The sequence below is a fragment of the Camelus bactrianus genome, chromosome 13, assembly GCF_048773025.1.
Source record: "Camelus bactrianus isolate YW-2024 breed Bactrian camel chromosome 13, ASM4877302v1, whole genome shotgun sequence".
Lineage (NCBI taxonomy): Eukaryota > Metazoa > Chordata > Mammalia > Artiodactyla > Camelidae > Camelus > Camelus bactrianus.
The window spans coordinates 78,022,009-78,044,314 of record NC_133551.1 but is presented as its reverse complement, the minus strand read 5'-3'; the positions used below and the strand labels follow the sequence as shown (position 1 = coordinate 78,044,314).

General features: G+C 62.5%; 1 protein-coding gene across 6 annotated transcripts in view; it reads left to right on the top strand.

Annotated features, from left to right (window-relative positions):
- Positions 1–22,306, top strand: part of PRDM16 (PR/SET domain 16) — a 309,339-nt gene that overhangs the window by 130,776 nt on the left and 156,257 nt on the right. Inside the window, exon 1 of one of the 6 annotated variants that reach the window (XM_074377636.1) lies at positions 17,996–18,710. The exons of the other annotated variants lie outside the window; for them this stretch is intronic. The gene's annotated coding sequence lies outside the window, so the exon portion shown is untranslated. Of the gene's footprint in view, positions 1–17,995; positions 18,711–22,306 lie in introns of those variants that run through there. 6 annotated transcript variants of the gene reach the window in all.

The following is a 22,306-nucleotide window of genomic DNA, read 5'->3' as shown; positions in this document are numbered from 1 at the left end:
CGTCTCTGTGTCTCCTGGGGCCTGGAGGAGGGGCCACGGCCCACGCCGTCCTTTGGCCACGTCTGGCCTTGTGGAACGAAGGCCTGGGCCCGAAACTGGGGCCTAAGATGTTGCAATCATTCTCGCTGTCACAGAGGGTGGGACTGAGGCCAGCGGCCGTCAGCAGTGAACTGGAGCCGACAGATTGCTAATGGCCCGTCCAGGGACCAGCGCCCACCGGCCGCACCGCCTCTCGGCCCCTCCCCACCCCTTCCTGCGGCCACCGAGGGCCCCGCCTGGGATCGCTCCGGGCTCCCGCACGCAGTAAGCTCAGCGTCCGGCCCTGCTTCTGGCTGGGAGGTTGCAGGGACAGGAGGAAGCGCTCCCGGCCCCGGGCCAGGGGTGTCGTTTGTGTAACATCCCCCTCCGGTGCTCCCCGGTCCACGTCTTGGTATTTTCAAAGCTCATTCCAAAACGAGATGAGGCCCAAAATGGAATTCTCCCCCACGCGGGATTTCACTGGAAGCTGCGGTTTTCGGTTGTGAGTTGTCCGGCAGCAATTTATTTTCCCTGGAAACGACCCAGAATCTCCTTGGCTTGGTGGCCGGCGTGCCAGCTCGCCAGCTCGGGTGGCTCTGGGGCCCGGGGGTGCGCAGAGGCAGCTCTGGTGCTCTCAGTTCAGGAGGCCATGTGGGGGCCTTCGGGCCGCCCCCGGCCCCCAGCTCCTCCAGGCTTATCTGGCCTGGAATGGGGGCCGAGACCCCATGGGAATGGCCCTCCTGGCTGCATTTGGATTTACAGCCTCTCCGGTTTGGGCCAGGTCAGAACCCCAGAGGAAAACCACAGCCCTCTGCTCCTCACTTGGGATGAAAATGACGGCCAGGCGTCATGGAAGCACGGGGGGGCCACTTGGGAACTTGGCAAGGATGCGGCTGGTGCCAGGATCAGTTTAGGGAGTGGATCACGGAGTTCCAAACCGCCGCGGCCAGGCCAGTGACTTCTGAGAGCAAACTGTGTTCACCCAAGTCGCTGCTCCTCTGTTACCAGGTCCCTGAGCAGCTTTTTTTTAAACGTGGGAACATTCTTGAGAGGCTCGGCCTGCTTCCTCGCGTTCCCTGCAAGTTCCATTCGGGACGGCAGGGATGCCCTCCCTCCTGCCCGGAGGTACCAGAGGTGCTGTGGGCATGCGGCCTCGCTTCCCTCTGCCGCCTCCCCAGACAAGGTGTCTGGGGGGGCCTCGGCTATGCAGCCCCGGCCCCCCCCTTGCCTCCCTCCCTCCTCGCCACCGACGTTGGGGTCTGGGAAGGTAGCCAAATGCCACTGAGGACACTGCAGCAATAAATCATCCCTCAGCCAACATCTGCAGGCCCCGGGGCTAGCCCCTCGCTGCCACGGCGCTCCCCCACCGGCCCCCACTGACAAAACACCTATTGTCGTGGCCGAGCGAAGAAGACTCGCTCCCACTGACAAAGGGCCTCTGGAGCCAAGTCGCGGGCTGCCAGCGGAGATGCCTGGCTCGCGGTGGGGAGCCCCCCGCATGGTCTTTCTTCCTCCCTGGTTCAAGCTTTTCCTCTCTCGTGGGGGTCCCCCAAAGCCTTTCATTCTGGCTTCATATTCACATAAAGACATCAAGGAAAAAAAACCCAGCAGAAAGAATTATTAGGCATGGCTGTCAAATGCTTTATCAGACAAACAGGGAGGGGGAACACGGTAACCCTTTCCGCGCTGGCCCGACAGGCCTGGTTCCTGAGACCCGGGGGACCGAGGTGCCCAGGGACTGGACACCAGTCGACACCACACCCTCTTGCGCACGCCCACCTGCACGCCGACACACGCGTGCACGGACACAGGCCTGTTTGTGCACAGGCAGGGGGTGCCCGCGTCCATTTGTAAGCGGATTTCCGAGTCGCTGCACTTGATCTGAAGGTCCTGGCCCGCTTTCCTGGGAAAGGGTGCTCTGACTCTTCCCTGTGGCTCCTTCGCTCTGTGTTCCAGTCAGCAGGAGAGGCCTCCTCCCCTTCTCCGTGCCGGCAGGACCCTCTGCCCCCTTTCACCAAAGCACCTAGGCCATTTCCCCCTTGGAACAGAGGGGTGGCTGAAACCCCAAGTGCCCTGGGAGCCGGAGGACCGTCCCTCCCAGGGTGCATGCCAGGGTGGGGTGTGCCGTCCTCCACACACTGATTCAGAAATCAGATAACCGGGCTGGCTTTTTCGGAGAGTGTTCTGTGCTCAGGAAAGGTGAGGGCAGTCTGGCTGTTAACCCCTGATTTTCTGCTTGCCTCCTCCCGGCCAAGGGCTGTCTCACCAGCTCATCCAACGATTTTGCCACCTGCCCAATTCTAATGGTTTTCTGAAGGGCGGCAGCGGCCCCGGGGCCCGGCTCTCCCCGAGAGGAGGCGCCCAGGACACAAGGGACATCCAGGTCCCAGGTGAGCAGCAAGGGAGGGCCGTGTCCGGCACACTGCAGCCACGAGGCCCCTTAGAATTTGTGGTAAGGGGCACCCCAGGGTGGGCAGCGCCTCGAGATGCATTTTCAACACAGCCTCCTGGTGCACGGAAACCGAAAACCACATGCCGACAAACGGCTCCCTCGGCAAACATTTTTATTTCCAATTAGCAAAAGAAAAATTGCTAATTTGCTGCAGTTGGACCAGGCTGACGTCTCAATCTGCAGAGTGTCAGTGCAGTGAAAGAAAACGTTTCACACTGTGCCGGCGAGAGCGAGCCTCTCTAAAGAGGGTCAGGGCAGCGGGCCCAGAAACCAGATTGACTGGCCACAGGGCTAAATTACTCACACAAGACGCACATTGTCTGCCGGGCCGGCTCCCGGACGACCTGCTTTCCCATTCTTCCCCCTCGGAGCTGGGGCGGGGGAAGGGGTCCGAGCGTGGGAGGAGAGGGCGGGGGCTGGCGTGCCTCTGGGAGGGGGAGGCTCATCTTCGGGAACCGAGGGAGGTGGGAGCCGGGTTAATGATCACCCAGGCCTGTCTGCGGGGATCGGGAACAGGACGATAAAATTCTCCCAGCGCCCGGCCGCAGCTCTGCACCGGGGAGATTCCGTGGAAGATAATGGCCTCTGGGAGTTAATAGCTGAACAGGCCCAGAAGAGGGGCCGGCTCCACACTGCTCGTCAAGGACGAACCAGCCACCCTCGCCATGTCCCCAGTGGCGGCCCCAGCAGCTGGAGTGGGAGGTGGGGGGACCTGCCTGGTCTCCCCAGCGTGGGCGAGCCTTAGGTGGGTGTCCAGGAACAACCCGTCTCCTCTGGGCTCAGGGACCTTGGGATCCAGACCCGGCCAGGGTTGGGGGCTCTCCTTGGGGAGGTAGGGAGGTGGCCGCGCTGGCCACAGATGTTTGGCGCTGAGGTAATAATGAACCTCTCCTGAAAACCACTGACCATGTAACCTCGGCCGGGAGAGCCTCCGGCGGGGCTGCCGAGGACGGGCGGGCCGGCCTGCGTCTCAGGCATGAGCCTCCAGCTGCTCAGACGATCGCCAGTGCCCACGGGAGCTGGGGGCAGGCACTTTGTCCCAAGCGTGGTCCACGCTGGCCTCCATGCGAAGGCCTCGCTCTGTGTGTCCAGTCTGGATCCTCCATCCCCCCGGTTCACACGTGTGAAGCCAGGTCTCAGCACCTTGGCCATCAGCCCGGGCATCTCACAGGCCTGATCTGGCTCAGACACACCTGCAGGGCCAGTCCAGGAGGTGCCTACAGGCCTCCCTCATGTCCTCTGCCTCTGGTCAGCTCGGTGAGCCTCAGGCCAGGTCACACCTAGGACAGCTCCAGGGCGGCACCAGCTGTCTTGGGCTCGGCAAGCCAGGACCTGCGGCAGGTGTCAGGGCTCCGGGCTCTGCCATCCTCGGGCCCTGCTGTCCAGCTAGGCTGCCCGTGGTTCTCCTCAGCCTGGAAGGCTAGGTGGATGGGGATGTTTGGAATGAGCTGTTGGGTCTAATGGCCCAACCTCAAAGCAGTTCCGATGACGGAGCCTTGCAGCAGTCAGGCGAACAGAAGCTCAGTGACAGAAGCAGTCTGGAGGCACAGAGGCCGCCCACTCACCTCCTCGGAGGCCAGCACTCAACCCTGCTTAGAGAAAGTCCTTGCTGAGACCTCGCAGAGACGGGTGGCCTGGGCAAGGAAAGACAGCTAGCTCAGCCCGGCTCTGCCCTGGGGGAACCACCACGGTCCCAGCAAAGCCAGCGCCTGTCAGCCACTCAGCACTCAGCGGGTCGAGGATCCACGCCGGCCGGGATGCTGGGCGCCGGCAGTCAAGCCAGTCCGACTCCACCCGGGGAGCAACATTGTCTCACAGCCCAGAGTCCTCTAGGTGGATGGCAGTGGCGGCTCAGGCCGGGGCCGGGCCTGGAACGGCCCCTGCTGACGCCTGCTGTAGGCTGCCACATGCAGCTCTGGCAGAGACAGAGACATTGGAGAAAGTTCCGGCCGGGTCCCACTGTCTCCGTCTCACTCTGATCTGTAGGGAAACAGCCCCTGGAAGACAGAAGCAGAGGCCCAGACTTGGTCCCTCCAGCTACTGGTATGATCTGCTGCTATGTGGCCTCAGACAAGTCACTTAACCTCTCTGAGCAGCTTCGCTGCCTAAGAGGGACAGTCAAGCTGGATAATGTGTGGGACTTCTCTTGCGAGACGCAGAAAGCTGCTGGGTGCAGTGCCTTTGTGTGAAAAGGGGAAGAACGCCCAGGCCTGTGGGAGCCTCGCCTTGTGGGCGCCCTTCGTCCCAAGGGGACCCAGTCTGTAAGTGTTTGTATTTCCTTCAGCAGAAATAAAGAGCTACATCCCGGGCCACCAACCGTGGCGAAGCCTAACCTCTGTCGGGCAGTGCACGCAGCCCTGTTCCCGAGAAGCAGAGGGAGGGTGGGCACTTTGCCTCCGGCCCCTTCCCGCTGGCCCTGAGCTCTCCGGAGCCCCGGGGACACACACACTCTCACAGGCACAGGATGCAGGCCAGCAAGGACACACGTGTGTGCCGTTGCACCCACACGCATGTGCTGGCCCGCACACCTGAGTCCCTCCTGGAGAGTTCGCTCTCCCCTCACTCTGGCAGAAAAGCACAGCGGGGGAGAGGGCGGCACAGGAGCCCTCGCAATGACGACGCCACCCTCTGTCCGCCGGCCCCGGGGGCCTGCTCTGTCCCCAGCAGGGGCCTGCGACCCTGGCGCTGGTGCCACAGGAGAGGAGGGTGGTCACGGATGCGCCCACGGGGCCCGGCCTCAGTGGCACAGGTGCCACGACCTTGAGCTCAGGTCCCACGGGGCCCGTCCCCCGCAAAGCCAGCAGCCCGGGTGGGAGAGCTGGTGGCCGCAGACCTCACTGTCCGCTGGAGGCGAGCTGCCCGCCGCCTGCCGGTGCCTGCTCAGGAGGCTCAGGCCGGTGAAGCGCTTCCCGAGGGCCCGGGGCGGCCCGAGCGCTGGAGTCCTCCTTGTCCCAGGAAGGCGTCTCTCCCACCCTCCGCCACAAGGGGTGGGGGCTCTCAGCCCTTCACCAACCGCCCCTCCTTCCTTAGTGGGCTTCAGATGGAAACGGATACCTGCCGAGCAGCCCCGCTGCCCCGCAACCTGCTCTCGCCCCGGCTGCACTCCAGGATCTCCTGGGAGATTCCACAGACCGGGATGCTGGGCCCTCCTGGGCCACACCTGTGACATCGATGAGACGGGTTTGGGGGGCAGGCATCAGCGTTTTACAAAGACTCTGGGTGTTCCCAGCGTGGGGCTGGGGTCAGGCACCAGAGCCCTCAGTGCTGGGCTGTGCGGTTCTGTGCGTCTGACCGTGTCCACCTGGGGTTCCCTGGCCAGTGGTTCCCAAACCCCAGAGTATGGGCATCTTGCATCCAAAGGGGCTGGAGGAAGTGCAGCTGCCCAGCCTGCCGTCGAAGCCTGGGGCTGGCTGCTCTCCAGAGGGGCCACGGGGGGCCTGAGGGGCGGACGGGCCAGCCCCTTAAGCCACGGCTCCCGGGCTCCCCGGAGCGAGTGGGGGCGCGGGACCACCTGCCCACAGGTGCGCAGCCTCTGCAGAGTGCCCGGATGAGGCCAAAATAAAGGCCTCTTTCTACGGCTAGGGCGCTACCGTGCAAGCCCAGCCCGGGCTGGCGCAGCTGGGGCCCGGCCGCCCGGCCCTGATTGTGGGCGCCATCGATTTTTTGTGGAAGCAAACGTTCCTGGAGTTTATAACACCTGTTATCTTCTGAGAAGTGGAAGCAATGCAGATGAGCCGAAGTTCATCTTCCGGCCCCGCGCCCTCCCCAGCCCAGGCGGCCCCTCCCCGCACGCCGGTGCCCCGGGGCCTCCTCTACACATTTTTAAAAATCGTGACAAAAGGGAGAAAGCCATTCTGGCCATCGAAGTGTGCGGTGTGAAAGCGAGAATGAAACTGCTTGGAGTGTTTGTTCTTCAGCTCAAACGAAACTCATCCGAAGCCTGCTTCTCCTCTCGTGGGCTGCAGGAAGGCACGCCGGGAATCCGAACACTCGGACCGCACGGGACAGCCCAGCCCCAGGGGCACATTGCTCAGACGGCCACAGGCCGGTGCGCCCGTCACGGGCGTCAGCCGCGGGACACAGACGTGGGACCAGAGCTGGGAACCAGCTCCCTCCCCGCCTTCCCCAGGTCTACGCTTTATCTCGTGGCTTTTCTCAACTCAAATGCTGCGAGTGGATGACGGAGGGTGCCGGGTTCCCAGGCCCATCAGAAGCTGTTCTCCCTTTTCCAAATATTAAGATAAAAGGGTGTCACTTTGGAAAATGTTAAATATAATAGAAAATCCATTGCGCCAATCAAGAGATTTGTCTTTCGGGGAAGCTCTCGTGTGAGGGAAAGAGGCAGTAATACATCCGCCAGCTCTGCCCCTTGAATAGATAATCAATTTCCCTGAAAGCATCAATAATCAGGGTGGACGTTTATTGCCCCTTGGATGGTTTATCTTTGGGGCCGAGGACAGCAGGGCCGTGATGAATACCAAACCTGCCAGGGAACACAATTAAATGCCGCGAGGATAAAGGATTTTATATCGTGCACAAAAAAGCAATCAGATTCATAATTGAACTCCATCGCATGAGATCGGCCAGAAATAAATATCACACCCCAAAGCGGCTCACTGGAGCCCCGGGTCAGGGGTCAGGCTGCAGCGCTGCCGTGCCGCGCTCGCGCGCCCCTCTGGAGGGCTTAGCCCGTCCCTCTGCGAGTGACCCAGCCTGCCTGTGGGCTCCGTCCCCGCCCCGCCTGTACGTGCTTGGGGCTGCTGTCGCCGCCACCCTTTCCCTCTCTGAGTGGAGAGGGAACATTTTCCTGGTCTGAAGTGGTTTAAACCCGCAGCAGAAGCGCAGGCTCATCTGGCCGATCCCAAGGAGGCCGGTGGGGCGAGGGGTCAGGCCGGCTGTGGGGTAAAAGGGCCCTGGGCTCCGCAGGCCGGGAAGGAGCCCCCCCACCCCGGGAAGAGAGCCCCGTCCTTGGGCAAGGGGGGCCGTACCAGAGGGGACCCCAGGTCCGTCCAGCCCGAGCTCTGGGAGGGCCCCTAAACCCCAGCCCCGGGGGTCCTTGTCTCTGGTAATCTGCTCGCTTCCCATAGGACACAGCGCCGTGGGGGCTCCAGTGGGGAGGCAGGTGGGCCGCTGCCTGGGTCAGAGCCGCGGAGCTAAGCGCAGGGGGCCAAGGGCGTCGCCTTCTCGTCCAGCGCCGGGCCCCTCCTGGAGGGGGAGGGGACGCAGGTTCCGGTTCAGGCCTGTTTGGACTTTCCGAGCTTGATTTTCAAAAGAGCCTTGAAAATGTTAGCGTTTAAGGTCATGTGCACTTGGCAAAATACGGCTTTTCGTTTGGAAGGGAAAAAAGGCATAAAGGGCATTTTGGACACAAAATAGCTCTTTAAAACAGCATTTTGATGAGTTAAGTATAAATAAATCAGAAACACACGGATTTCATTTCCTTTAAAAGACCCGCGGGCTCAAACACTAGCGGGAAAAGTGCCTGGCAACGGCGGTTTGGGATTTTGACAAACCCAAATATTTTGAAGAGGTTTCTGTGATGTTTGCACCCAGGTCTCCTCGTCTGCCCTGCCTTCTGCGAGCGCCCAGCAGACTCGTCCCCACCTGACTGTGACGCGCAGGTGGTACATGTGCGTGCGAGTGCGAGTGTGTGCGCCCACACGCGAGCTCGCAGCAGAGAGTAAAAGCAAAGATGATCAGAAAAGTCATAAGCCTTTGAGACTTAAAAAGCTTTCTAACTTTGTTTTGAGGTGGAATGGGGCGGGGGAAAAGCCATGAGAATCCTACGCCGGAGTAGAAAAAAGCCTCGTCCATCTCAAGTGGGCTCTGGAATGAAGTCAGGGAGGTCTGGTCGCTGCCCGACCGTCTGGGTAGCAAGTGGGAAATCCAGCTCCCCGCCCAGCAGCGTCAGCTCAGCAGATGGGGCTCCAGGAGCAGCTGGACGCGTGGGCACCGCAGACACTGGGCGCTGCGCAGTGATCTTCGCCTCTGTAGGGACGAGTGGAACTCGGTGCGGGGGGGGGGGGTTGCCCTATCTGTGCCCCAGGGGTGAAGGGATAGCCAGCTTCGGGTCCCTGCTGTGACTACCTTCGGGCCAGCTCGGCCTGCGGAGTGTAGGCGGTGCCTGGCAGGTAGGCAGGTTCGAGGATGCTTTGGTGAAAAACACCAGCTTCCCCCTTCAGGTGGCTCAGGAGCCAGGAGGGGAGGCAGAGGGCATCTTCCTTCCCGTCCAGAGCTCCATGGTGCTTGGCAGAGAGACGCTGTGAGGAGCCCCTGGTCACGAATTCGCTGAAGCTCCTGAAGAATAGATACACGTCAAAGACGAGCTAGTGAGGAATTTACTCAGATTCACGGAGCTTGCTTTTCAGTTTCACAAACAGTGAAGTTCGGGGCTTCCATGGAGAGAGCGCCGAAGCGCCCCAGGCACTTCCACCACGGGGCCTTCCTGGTGAGCCCCACTCAGCACGACCCTTCAGACGGGATGCGAGCTGGTCCTTGAGCCGGGTGTGCTGTGCACACACACAGCGTCCAGCTCTTATCTAAACATCTGGCCCCATCTCGGCCGCCTCCGAGTCTCTGAGACCTAACTGCTTGCTCAGAGACGTAAGCAGAACAGCGGACCACTACGGCCGCCCCCGACACATCTCTCCCCACAGTGTTCCTCTTGGCATCTGATGAGAAAAAAAACTTGCAATCAATACTCAAAGTTGGATTCTGAGCTTTTCAGCAGAACTGGGCTCGGAGTGTTTAATAACAAGGTTCCTTACTGCTTGGCCTCTAAATTTATAATAAAAATAAATATTTCCCCTTCCTGATGGTGAAGGCCATGCCAACTGCAGAGAGGAGCTTGGATGGGAGAGGAAGCAATTGGAGACGCTTAAACGCCACAAACATCAGCCCCCACGGGTCTTCCAAGGGCCGGGTACCTTCCCGGGACCCCAGGGATGGAGAAGGTCCCCGGCTGAGCCCCGACCACTTCTCTTAATTGTACAGCATTGCAGTAATCAACACCCAGCGCCTTGTCTCTTTAAGACCAGGACGGAACAAAGCCTCAAATTAGTAATTACACAAAAACAGTGTCTTTTGCTAATTGGATTGGTTAATGTTCATTAATAAAGCACTTTACGGGTAGGCCTGCGGCATGAAAGAGGCGATTCATACGTTTAATAATAGGCTAATAACTGTCAGTGGTGACTAGTCAGCCACGGTCGCCTGCGCCGACGGTCGGACTCTTCCCAGGTCCCTGGACGGCTGGTGCAAATTAATGCCTTCGCGGGAGCCAGCAGGGCCGCGGGCCCGGGTCTCCCCGCTGCTCGGCAAGGGCCTGGCGGTGCGTGCCCGCAGCCCCGGTGGCGGTTTGGGGAGTCCGTTCACCCTCTAAGGGAAAGCGAAGCCCTGTGATTTCTATTATTTATGGAAGAGCCTTTGGTTAAGCGATTAGGAGCAGGAGCCAGAGCTCTGCATCCTTGTCCTGAGGCTAGAGGCTTAGCTGTGTTATTCAGTGACCCCGGGCAAGCTCCCCGACCTTCACAGACCTCAGTCAACTCAGCTGGAAAATTGGGTAAAAAGATTGTGGTGTCTCCCAGGCAGGCGCTGCTGAGCGGAGGTGCTCGGAGCGGCAGACCGGGGACAAGCCCGGAGAGCAGGGCCGTGACCGTGGCCGGGCGCTGCGGCTCCCGCTCATGGCCGATGTCCGAAGTCAGGAGTCGGGAGCTGTGGGCCTAGAATCAGACCCAGGATGTGGGACTCAGGGCCCGGCTCTGGGACCTGGCTGGTGAAACGCAGAGACCAAATTCCCTCGCTGGCTGCGTTCCTGGCTCTCGCACGGGGGCTCGGAGAGGGCGGTGCTGGTCTGCAGGGAGCTTTGCAGCCGGCACCCCCTTTCCGGCTCCAGCACCCACAGGCACCCCAGTGGTCACATTCATGCCTCTGTTTCAAGATGTGGCCTCTCTGCCGTATCCCAAATGTCACTGTTTCATCCAAGTAAAAGGTTTTCCTCTTAGAGGAAAACCGGACAAGACTCAGCAGCCAGGAGGCATCACCGGTTTAATCCACAGGGACCCCCTCTTCTGAGGAGCCCCAAGGGAGGGTCTGTCCAGGCCCGAGGGGCTCTCCCTGGCGCGGAAGCCTGGAGACCACAGGGCTTCTAGGGGGAAGTGAACCGGTGAGGGCACTCAAGTGTGTCTCCTCCGTAGACGAGAGGCCTCAGGTGTGGAGCTGGCGGGGGAAAGGGCCAGAGGGCTCCTGTCTCCTTCCGCCGGGTGACTCTGCAAACCTAGGGCATTCCCAGGGCATTCCCCACCGGGAGGACTCTGTTAAGTTCACGAACGTGCCGAAATCCAGACCATTAGACCAAACAAGACATCCAGCCGCGGAGGGCGTAGAGGGCGTAGAGGGGCAGACCTGCACGCCTCCCGAGTCCCGGACAGGAACCAGCAGCCAGCCCGGGGTCGCCTCGAGGTTGTTCCCCAGTGCTTAGGGGCGGGAGCTGGCCTGGCTGCAGGCCACCGAGACGTCCAGGTGTGAACCTCGTCCTTGAACTCAAGCCCGCCCCCAGCACAGTCCTGCGGACTTCCGTCTGGCCCCGGTCTCTGTCCCTGAGCCCCACCCACCCCTACTCTCCCCAGCTCTCCGGGGCCCCCACCAGAGGGTCCTCCTCAGGCTGCTCATGGTCTGTCCCCCTCTGTTTCTCCCCGCCCCTCCTCTCCCTGTCACTGACCCCCACGCCCCACTCTGTCTCTGTCTTTCCCTCCCCCATTTTTCACTGTCTCTGTCTCCCCCGTCTCTCTCTGTCTCTCTCTGTCTCCCCTGTCTCTGTCTCTGTCCCCCCCGCCCTCCGGGTATGGGACACTCTGGACCGCCCCCAGCCCCATGGGCAGTCCTCCCACAGACCTTCTGTGGTTCATAGCCTGGCCGACCTCAGCTCTCTTCTCAACCTTTGGAAAAAACAAATAAATTACGTTGCTGAACAAGATCTCTCAGCTCCAGGAATAGAGTCTTAGAAATCTGATCGTGTCCAAGAGCACTCTGTGAGCGCGGGCAGCGCCTCCCCGAGGCCGTGTTCTCCCAGGCACGGGCTGCGCGGACAGCGCCTCCCGCGGCGCCGACGGCCAGCAGACCCGCTCAGGGGTCGTGGGGCAGGCCCGGAGAAGCACGCAGCCTGAGCGGGCCCCGGGGGCCCTCCCAACCCCCCGGACGGCCCCGGGGGGGGGAACATGCTCCCTGGGCCCCCTCTGCCCCCTACACTAGGGGGGGTCATTTTTCTGAGTCCATCCACAGGCAGACGGTGACCTTGTCACGTTACACTGATAGGCACGCCACATGGCTGGAGAGCATCAGAGTGTCACCCTCCCCGGCAGTGTGGCCCAAGTGGCCACTCCTGCTGCAGGTCCCCGGCTGGTGGGAGCGTGTTCCCACCTCACCCCCTAGGGTCTGTGGACTGGGTTCCAGCGGCCCCTTCTGACTTCAGGCAGGAAAACCCGAGAAGGATCACAGAGGCCCACGCTTGCCGCCAGGACCGCAGAGAGGAAGGGCACACGTCTCATGCCCTTGTCGGAGACTTTCCACTACCGGACGCAGGCCCCGAGGAGAGCAGTGGGGTCCAGACCTCGGTTCCCAGCCCACCGGGGCGGGGGGGAGCTGTGGTCTTCTGCAGCGACATGACCCTCGTGCGTGCCGGTGACTCGTTAGAAAGAGGGGACGCGGAATAAAATCGCGCTCTGTGCAGAAGTCAGGACAGTGAGCAGGTGCTTTGGGGTCTGCGTTTCGTTGGTGAGCAGTTCTCTGCACTTCTGGGGGTGTCACTGTGGCCTGACGTGCAGGCACGTCTCCCTGCAGCTGACGGGGATCCCTGGGTCCTCGCAGTGTCGTCAGAAAGTGAAATCAGTGGAGGGCAGTGTCGGGCACCACGCTCCCCAGCGGAGGGTCTTGAGAGCTGGAACTCCACCTACAGTCCACATCCCGCTCCCGGGGGTCCAGGCGGCTCTCCCAAAGGCAGTGGCGAGAGCGGCCCCGGAACTGCCTTCGAGACCCTGCATTGTCATGAAGATGTGTCCCCCACCCACAACCCCACGGCCCCCCAGGCAGAACCTCAGCGGGCCAGACCCTCCCGGCCACCGGGCCCTCCCTGGGAAGGGACCCCCCCCCCATCTCCGGGGAGGCCGAGCATCCAGAGACGTCGAGGGGCTCGAGGTAGAAGGTCCAGTGGGTGTCTGGAGATTTTCTTTGTGACAATTTTAAGCAAAACAAACAGGAAAAAAGAGAGAGAGAGACAAGGAACAGGGTGGTTTCAAACTGCTTTCCGATTTCACACCGTCTCTTCCTGGCGGGAGGCTGCAGCTGAGAATGCGCTCCGGGCGGCGGGCTGGGCGCGGCGCTGCAGCTGCTCGCAGGATCAGGTGTTCTTGGGAACCCGGCTCGCTGGCCGCCCCGCGTCTCTTGGCTGCTGAGCAAAGCTGCCCTGGGACAGGGGAGCCGTCTCTGCCCGCCCCAGCCTCCGTGCTGACCGCGCACTCGGAAGCCTCGTGCCCACATCTCCGAGGACACGAGACCTCCTTCCTCCTTCCTCCGGGCGACAGTGTCTGCCCTGGGCCAGGGGGCAACGTGCTTCTTCTGCAGAGGACCAGGCAGTGAACACGGCCGGCTGTCTGTGGTTTTACTTTCACAATCCTTTAAACACGGAATGGCTCTCTTAGCTCACGAGCTGAACGGACACCGGCCACAGGCTGGATCTGCCCCGCTGACCCCACCAGGGGCCAGAGGCCAGGCCGCCGGGGGGCCCTCTGCCCACGAGGCTACCCCCCGCCCTCCACAAGGGCTTTGCGGCTGAGCCTGGGCGGTCGTTACCTCCTCGCAGCAGCAGCAGCCCTGTGTTCTTGGGAAGCAGCCTGGGTCCCACGCCCGTTCTCATCTCCCTCGTCGCTAGGTCGCTGTGGGCAGTGTGGGCGCCGCCTCTGTTCCAATGCGTTTGCTGCCAGTTTGCAGATGAGGGAGTCGACGCTGGCTAGCAAGGGTGCAGGGGTTAGCCAAGGCGGCTCTGATCCGGGGTTCTCTGTGCTGCCCTGTGAGGGCCCCTGAGCGAGGAGGGTCCCGCCAACGCCCCGTGTCAGCCAGGAAGCCCCGAGAAGCATCCCCCGGGGCAGGCAGCCCGGGGCATGCCCGAGCCTGGGAAGTCCCTCGGCTGCGTTGTCAACGTGACTGCCCCTGAGCTGGAAAGGCAGGAGGCGGCCCACGGAGTTTGCTTGGGAATCCGAGGCGGAGTGGGGGTGGGTGGGCCGGCCAAGCTTCGTGGGTTCAACCTGCCTCCCTCCCCGAGGGCCAGTCCGGGCCCCCGGGGCTCCTGGCTGCAGGGGCTGCTCTCCTCTTGAACCCAAACCCTCAGAAGGGAGCTCTGGCACCAGATGCCGGGGCATGGAGGCTGCAAGATTCCAAAGCTGCCCATTTTCCACAGCGGATCAGCGCGGAATTCCTCGACACAGCTGTTGCTGTAATTGGGTCCCATTAGGAAAGTGTGCGGTCTTGTTCGGGGCCCTCTGCCCCCCACCGCCCCCGCGCACGGTGGTCTCGAGTTAGCAGGGCAGCTGTGACCAAAGCCTGCGCGCTCAGCTCTGCCGCACTGTCTCCTCCCTACAGATTGGAAACATTCCTTGTGGGAGACACAGCACAGCTCCTTTCCCTCGTCTTTCCCTCCCGCCCCCTCGCCGCCCTCCCCCCTCCCCCAGCCCCGCTTGATGCTCCAAATGGAACCAGTTCTGGGGAGGCTGCGTGACCTGACGCCTCTGGGCACGGACCCACGGGAATCCCGGCTCTGCCACTTCCCAGCTGTGTGCCGCTGGGTGAGGAACTCAGCCTCTCTGAGCTCAGCGTTCCGGAGGGCAAGTGGGGATTACTAGAAGGTTATCGTGAGCTGAATGCAAGGACTCAGAGGAGACTTCGGCAGGGCTGACAGTCACTGGCACTATGGTCATTGCTAATTTATTGTAACCAGAAGTGGAAACAGTGTATCTCTGGCTTCACCGGCTTGCACATGAGCAGACCCCCGAAGTGAGAGCCCACTAGCATCTGCGGAGGGAGCAAGTGGAATAATGGAAAGATGAGAACCAGAGGCCGGAATTTTATCAGAAAGGCCTCGGTCCCCCAGGGCGTTGCCCCACAGGCACAGTGACCACTGGTTGTGCCTTTTCACTTTGTGTCACTTCTCTGTCCCTGGAAAGTGCCGCTCACGTTGTGAAGAGAATTCGCATTCACCTCTGCGCTGAAGCGCAGGGGCACGATCTCTGACCCTCCACCTTCAGGCTGTTAAAGGTTACCCCAAACCCCAGAGGTGGCGGTGGGAACTCACAGCCCAGGAAGAGCCCGAGTCCCGGGGGGTTGTGGGGGGGGGGTCAGGTTCCAGCCTCAGCCCAGTCGCGCACGCGCACACACCCCACCCCCGCCCCCCTTGGCTCTCTGGGCTTTCAGACTCGTGTGTGGCAAGCAGCCTTGGCTGGAGATCTATGACCCCTTCTTATTCACTTATGATTATTAAGGATCATCTTAACAAACAAGTTATCGATGAGCCGGGTCAAGGTGAAGTGCATTAATATGACTCTGTCAATGTGCAGGTTATTTCTATAACGAGAAAGGGCTGAGCATGAAAGACAGATGCGTGTGTAGAACCACTAACTGACCTGTGATTTATTTCCCCCCTTGGGAGACACCGAGGTGCAAAGGCACCAGGCTGCAGGGTCCCGGGAGCAGCTTCTCTGGACCGGCTGTCGTCAAGGTGTCCGGGGGGTCTGTGTCCGGGGCGGTCTGAAGGTCCAGGAGCCATCACGCACGGCCCGCGGGAGTCCTCCGGCATGAGGACAGCAGGGAAGTTGGTCCCGCGTGCGGCTGACACTTGCGATGAATGAGCCACGTTCTGGGGCTGCAGAAGGGTTGGCTGCACAGGGACATATGGCTTTCAGAACATGAAAGAACGTTCTAGGAAACCCAGCGGGCACGTGTTAAGGCCGTCCTGTCTCCAGCCCCCGAGTGGCTGCTGGAGAGTGGGGACATGGACCTGTCAGCCCCCTTTATTTGTCCTGGCAGAGCCAGGAGCCCTCGGTTCTCCGGAGCTCTCACGAGGGCTCCCCCTTGGCTGGGAGACTTCCCACATCCCCCGTTAGCTCACCTGGTGCCCCGGGGGTGTGCTGGACTCTAGACGGGACCCAGAACGGGGCACCTGGGGGGACTGGTGACAGTTGTGGTGATTTTCTCTTCTGGGGTCTCATCCCTGATGCATCTTCCTCTGGGCCGGCCCGGGTGCCTGTCACCTGGGCTCCTGGGACGGAGGTCATTCTGTGCTCCAGCCCAGACAGTGCCTGGCAGTGGGGATGCTGCACCCGTGTCCAGGGCGCTGGTGCAGGACATGCAGGAGGGGTGGCCTTCTGGCATCAGGGATCAGGAGGGGTAGCCCCCACACGTCCTCCTCCAGGCCGTGCGACCCCAAAGGAGACGGTGAGCCCTGTGCCCATCAGACATTGGTGTCTGATCTCTAGCCTGGGGTGCAGACACCCGGAGAGCAGGAGGGAAGGAGACGGGGGGCAGTGGGTTATGTCCCTGGGAGTCTTGCCAGGCTCACCAACTTTCAACACCAAGTTCGCAGCCCGGAAAATGTGGCTTTTCTTCTGGGTCGGCCCCCGGGACCCTTCTGCAGGGCTGAGACCTCCCTAGTACTCACGGTCCCTTCCAGCTCTTGGCTTTCTCTGCTCTCACCCAAACCCTCAGAAGGGGACTCTGGCACCAGACCCAGAAACACGCAGCTCTGCAGAACTTTCCCCCGGTTTCCGGGGCGTGCGTGTCCAGTGCCTGGAACCGGCTATTGCGAGGCCCCTGGATGCACCAGTCGCTCCCCTTCTAAGGCGGAAAGTTATAGCTTGTCACAAGTCATTGACTGGACGTGCCACATGTCACCCTGCTCTTCTGATTTACAAGCACTTCCTTTGGGGACATCAATCTTCCAGAAGCAGGAGGAGGAAGCTGGCCACCAAGGCCAGGTGCGACCCTGGACATGCATCTCCCGGGACAAGGATCTGCGGGTACCGTCCAGGGCTCAGTCTTCAGCTCGCCGCCGGCAGGGGAGAGGCGGGGGGGCCCGTGCCAGGCTGCCAATGTGCGCGTGGACCCGGCGGCGCTCCCTCACCGGTCTGGGCCACGAGCCTGCTGTCCTGTGCCCGGGAGCTCAGCTGGACACGGAGCCCCCCACTGGGACCAATCTAGGAGGGCAGGGGCTCCCAGGCCGGGTCAGGGCTGGACCCAGGACACCCCACTCAGAAAGTGCTCAGGAAGGGCTGAGCAGTGTCTTCTAGGGGCAGGGGCTCTGAGACCCGGAGCTGCCCAGTGTGTGAGGGAGTTCGTCAGAGCTAGGGGTGGCCGGCACTCTCTTCTCTCTTGAAAAGGATCGCCCTGGGGGTGGGCAATCTAGGGAGAGGGGATCCTTGCAGACAATCCCCCAGACAGCTGCCATCCCCAGGGAGGATGGCCAGCCCAAGCGCTGTCCCCAAGCCCGCCCCTGTCCCCATGGGATCAGACACAGGGGACGGGCGAGGTCACTGCAGGGGCAGGCTGAAGGGGCCGCCCCGTGCCTTCCTGTTGCCTGTGGCACAGCCCCAGAGCGGCCTGGGTGGGCTGCGGCCCAGGCCGGGAGCTGGCGGCAGTGAGAAGTGGGACCCCCACCCAGACAGCTCTGAGGAGCCTGTGACCCCGGGTCAAGGACGGGGACTTGCCGTCTGCCGGGGGCATTGGCGATGAGGTTGGCTAAGGTTCTGAGCTGTTAACCAGGTGGCTTGTGGGCTGGGGGAGCTGGGGAGCCCCAGGCTGTTGGCACGGCCCTTATTTCCCGGCGTCCTTTGTCAGCAAGACGCACGCACGGTTGCAGCGAGAACTCTGTTCCATCAGATGCCTGGGTGACCTGCATCGGAGGCCAGGCAGGCCCACACCTGCGCTGCCTTCAGTCTCTCCTTGGCAAAGGGGCTGACAGGCCTGCCCCGATCTGTGCCCCTGCCCCGCCGGCCCCGCTCACCACAGTCCCCGAGGGCCAGCAGCCTCAGAGGACGCCAGCGGGGTGCGGTGGGAGGCTGCGCTCCCTCTCTGTGCCTCTCTCACCTAACGGTGACCCCGCCCGTCCTCACAGGCTTGTCCCGGGTTTTGGTGCTTCGCGTGAGCCCAGAGCCCGGAGCAGCACCCACTTGGCCCTCTGTCCTCCGACACTTCAGCGTTGTTCCCTGGGCGACCTCTGACAGCTCCCCAGCTAATGGAGGGGAACCAGGGCCGCAGCCTGAGCCCTGCCCCCGGGGCCCACCGTGCGCACCGGCACGCGGGCCAACAGGGGAGACGCCCGTGTTCTCCGCAGGGCGGACCCCTGACTCCAGCCAGCTGGGGACCAGGGCTTATATGAGGCTGCCCTGCCCCGCCATGTCCTGCAGGCCCTCCTTCCTCCCCTGCTCTCCACCGGCCCCCACCCACCCATCTCGCCAGCACCAGCATCCCTGCTCACCCTCAGAGGCAAATCGAACCCCGCCCAGCCCATGAGGATGCCCCGCTGGGCCCCGGGGGCCTTTCCAAACCTGCCTGTCTCTTCTGTCTTCTGGGCCGGCTCCCCAGCCCCCGCCCACCTCTGCCCACCTCCACCCCTACTTCCTGCTTCAGCACTCCCGCTCCCAGAAGCTCCCAGACCCCTTGCTCCGTGGTCTCAGCCGGAGTCTATGGGGCCCCTTCTGTGTTCGTGGTCGTGTTGCTGAAGGAGCGGGCGGGTTTGAAGCAGCTGATACCGGAGTCAGCACAGCTTCAAGGCACCTTCCACGGAGCAGCGCAGGCACAGGGCACTCAAAGGCCGGTTCTGCAACGAGGCTGGGCAGGAGGCCCGGGACAGACAGGGCCGGAAACCCGGGGAGAAGCCTCGGGGGCAGGAATCCGTTCACTCACTCCGCCGTTCACTCTGCAGAAGGGCCGGCGCGGGCACCCGCACCCCCGGGCCGGGCAGGGTGTCCAGCCGAGGGGCGCGTGCCACGCCGAGAGCAGCCAGCGGACACAGTGTTCTCGGCACGTCCGTCCACAGGCAAACCGTGCCCGGTGAGCTGGGTCCGGGCAGGGCCGTGCTGGCCAGAAAAGCCGTCTGCACCTCGTTAGCTCCTGCAGCCTCACCCCCAGGAGTCAAGAGAGACAGAGGCGCCCGCTCCCAGGGCAGAGGTCTAGCGGGGAGCATCTGGGAGAAGCAGGGGTGAGTCTAGATAAAAACCTTGCATGAGGCCCTGGAGGCCGAGTGACCTGTGGCTTCTTGTCGACCAAAGAAAAAGCTGGGAAGCTGGGACGTGGCTGTCCCTCACGCAGGTCTGCTTCCTCCCGTGGGACCCCGGGTGGGCTCCTAGGAAGGAGCATGGACCCTGACTTCGGGGTCCCAGGCAGGAGGCTTGGGCGATGCCTGGGGGGCCAGGAGGGGAGGGGCGGGGAGGGGCGGGGCGGGGAGGGAGGGCAGGCGAAGATGTCGGGCTGGGAATGTCAACAGCGTGCGGAGACCTCTGTGCGTTTCAGGACGGGCCCTCTGAAGGAGCCTGGGTCCTTTTTCGTGCCGTACTTGACTGTGTAAATATTTTTCTTAGGAGTCAAGAGAGAGTCTGCATTCATTGGGTAAGATCTCACTTGAAAGAACTGAGACGGATCTGTTTAGGCACAAAAGCTAAAAACACTGTCCAAGGCGCCTTTCAAAAAAATCATTTCTGTAGCTCAAACACAGCCAGGCTGAGGGTTTTTTTTTTTTTTTTAATGCAAAAAATAAATAAATATTCCCCGCTCCCAGTTGAGAGCTCAAGAGTTTGTGTCAACACCATTGGAGCCTTTGCTTTGGGAGCCAGAGTGGGCCCGGCCGGTGACGCTGCCCTCACGGTTCCTGGCAGAGCTGCCAGCGGGACCGGCACCCAGCCCGCCCGGCCCGGCCAGGGGAGGGCCCTCACCTGGGAGGGTCTGGCTGGGGCTCAGGTGCGAGTCCTGGTCAGGAAGGCTGGCATGTGGCTTCTTTCCACCGGATGCACCCCCAGCGGCCTCCCGGGGCCTCCAGTGTCAGGAGGCCGGGACACGGGACGCCCAGCAGCTCTTTGACCTTCGCCCCGTCCCTCTGACTCCCGAGCCTCCGCTTCCCATCTGTAAAGCCGGCCTGGTGGCAGCAGTCGCCCAGACGGGGCTGTGGTGAGATGGTGCGGGGACACGCCTTCACGGGGCCTGGACGCACCCCCTGTGCCCCCCAGAAGGACTGCCCATCACCATCGTCCTGCGCCGTCACCACGTCACTGCCACAGTTACACCAGGGACAGTGACCGTCATGGTAGGACTCCGATCCGGTCGGAGACTCAGCCCGAGAAGCATTCTTTAATAAGCGCCTCCTCCCAGAGGGGCCACGGGCAGGGGCTGAGGAGCTGGACATGGCGCGGCCCTGGGAGCCGCGGTGGGAGCTCCCTGGGCCCGTGGGAGGACACAGCTCAGCTGGGTGTAGATCCCTCCTGAGGGGGCAGGCTGTGTGGGGTCCACAGCCGCTGACCTCCAGGGGTCACCGTCTCAGCCTTGACCTGCCAGCTCAGACTGCGTCCCGCAGTGTCCAGAGGTCAGGAGGGTGCGGCTCAGAGCCGGGCTGGCATGGGGGCGGCTCTCCACCATGCCCTGGGGCCCCAGCCCCGCTCCCAGGACAACCCTGGGCCGTGACCGGCCCGGACAGCCCTGGCGCTGCCCATGGGGGCCTTTTCAAGGGAGGGGCCTTGGAACCAGCTTTCAGCCCCCTCTGGACCCAGACACTGGGCTTTGGGTGGAAAAGGCAGCTTCAGCGGTGGACAGGAGAGGGTCAGACAGAGGTGCGGGCTTGAAGGCCCAGAGTAAGAGGTCAGCAAATGAGGGCGCTTGGTGACCTCTCAGACCACAGGCCAGGCTTCTCTCTGGTTTTGGGAGCTGCGTGGCAGGGCCCCGTCTGGGCTTCCTCCTGGAGGTATGTTTTCAGATGCTTCAATAACAGATGACTTGGAAGGGAGAGAAACCTTCTGGGACGCATCTGTGACACCAAGCAGAAAGCCTGGCGCCCTCGGGGGACACGCCAGAGCTCCAGAGCTGTGAGCGAATGGACGTCTGTGTGTGTCTCCTCTGGGCGGACTTCTTGGAGAACAGAGGGTATTTATTTTAAGAGTCGAAAAAGATGTTTTGAGCAACCCCACTTAGCTCAGTCCTGGCATGGAGACCCACAAGAGAAGCAAATGCTGGAGGGCAAACCTCGCTTTTTTGGCTAAACCGCTTAATCAAAACACACCTAATACTTCTGCCGGTGCGGAGACGGGGTTGAGCGCAGAGGCGGCCGTTGCCAACGGCCGGCCGGCCCGCGGCGCGCATGCTGAGGACTCAGCGAGCAAAATAAAGAGGGTTTTCAGCAAAGCGGTGGCTCTGGCAAGAGGAAGGCCAGGACAGAGGCTCCAGAAGGGGCGCACGGGGCGGGTGTTGGCCCGAGGTCAGCAGTGGGGAAGAGCAGAGGTAACGCCCTGCACACCTGCGTCGGCGGGCTGTTAAGTCGGGGCAGGTAGAGATGCTGCGGGAACAGGCAGCCCCAGAACCCGACCCTGCCCCACCCCCAGGAGGTTGCTTCTTTCTTCAGAGTTGTTGGCGGAGGGCTAGGCTGCCCCTAGACAGGGGTGTCCGTCCCGCTGGGCTTGACGCCCCCACCGCTCCCTGCATCCCGTGACCGGGAGACCTTGTGTCCTGCTCGCCGTGGTCCTACAGCTGTGCTTCAGGCCAGCTGCACCGCTCCCCCCAACCCCCGCCCGACCGATGCCCACGGCTGTGTGGTCTCTCTTGCTTGTTGTGTTGTGCTGGCGTCTCGACCTGTTAGGGGCAGCGTGGTTTGAATGTCCACGTCCACAGCTCCTCTGACCACAGGCTCCTGGGTGGGGTGGGCGGAGGCCGTCACTGAACCTGGGGCACGGACCTCGCCGGACTCTTCCGGGAGGGAAAGAAGGGCCTTGATGCGGCATGACCGGTCCCATTTGGCCACTTCACAGCAGCTGACGGAGGACAGTGGCTCTGAGCACCCTCAGCCCGTGTCCTCTGGGACAGTGGGGCTGGGTGAACGGCTGTCTTAAAGGACAACGGAGAGCAGGGGGGAGGGCCGTGTGGTGCTTGTGATGTGCCCGCTGGCCAGGCTCTGCCTGGAAAGTTTCTCCTGCTGGTTTTTGATCACGGGTTTCTGGGTAAATTGGGAGTGGTCTGTGTGGGTGACTCGGACGCAGGGCCTGGAGCCAGGGGGGATGCAGGGCCTGGAGCCGGGGGGACGTAGGGCCTGGAGCCGGGGGGACGCAGGGCCTGGAGCCAGGGGGGACGCGGGGCCTGGAGCCGGGGGGGACACGGGGCCTGGAGCCGGGCGGGACACGGGGCCTGGAGCCGGGGGGACGTAGGGCCTGGAGCCGGGGGGACGCAGGGCCTGGAGCCAGGGGGGACGCGGCGCCTGGAGCCGGGGGGGACACGGGGCCTGGAGCCGGGGGGACGCGGGGCCTGGAGCCAGGGGGGACGCAGGGCCTGGAGCCAGGGGGGACGCAGGGCCTCGAGCTGAGGGGACGCAGCCCGCTCGTCTTCAGAGAGAGGGGCTGAAGGGGGAGCAGAGAACGAAGGAGGCCAGGGTCCCCCAAGTCACAGTGAAGATGAACTGGCCAGGAGCTGACTGGCGTGGCACAAATTCCAACGAAGGGGCTGCGGGCGGGGGCGGCTCCCACAGGGGCCGGCAGAGGGTGCTGGGGGCAGAAGGCCTCCCGCTGGCTCTCCCACAGAGATGGCTCACACCTCAGGCGGAGGGGA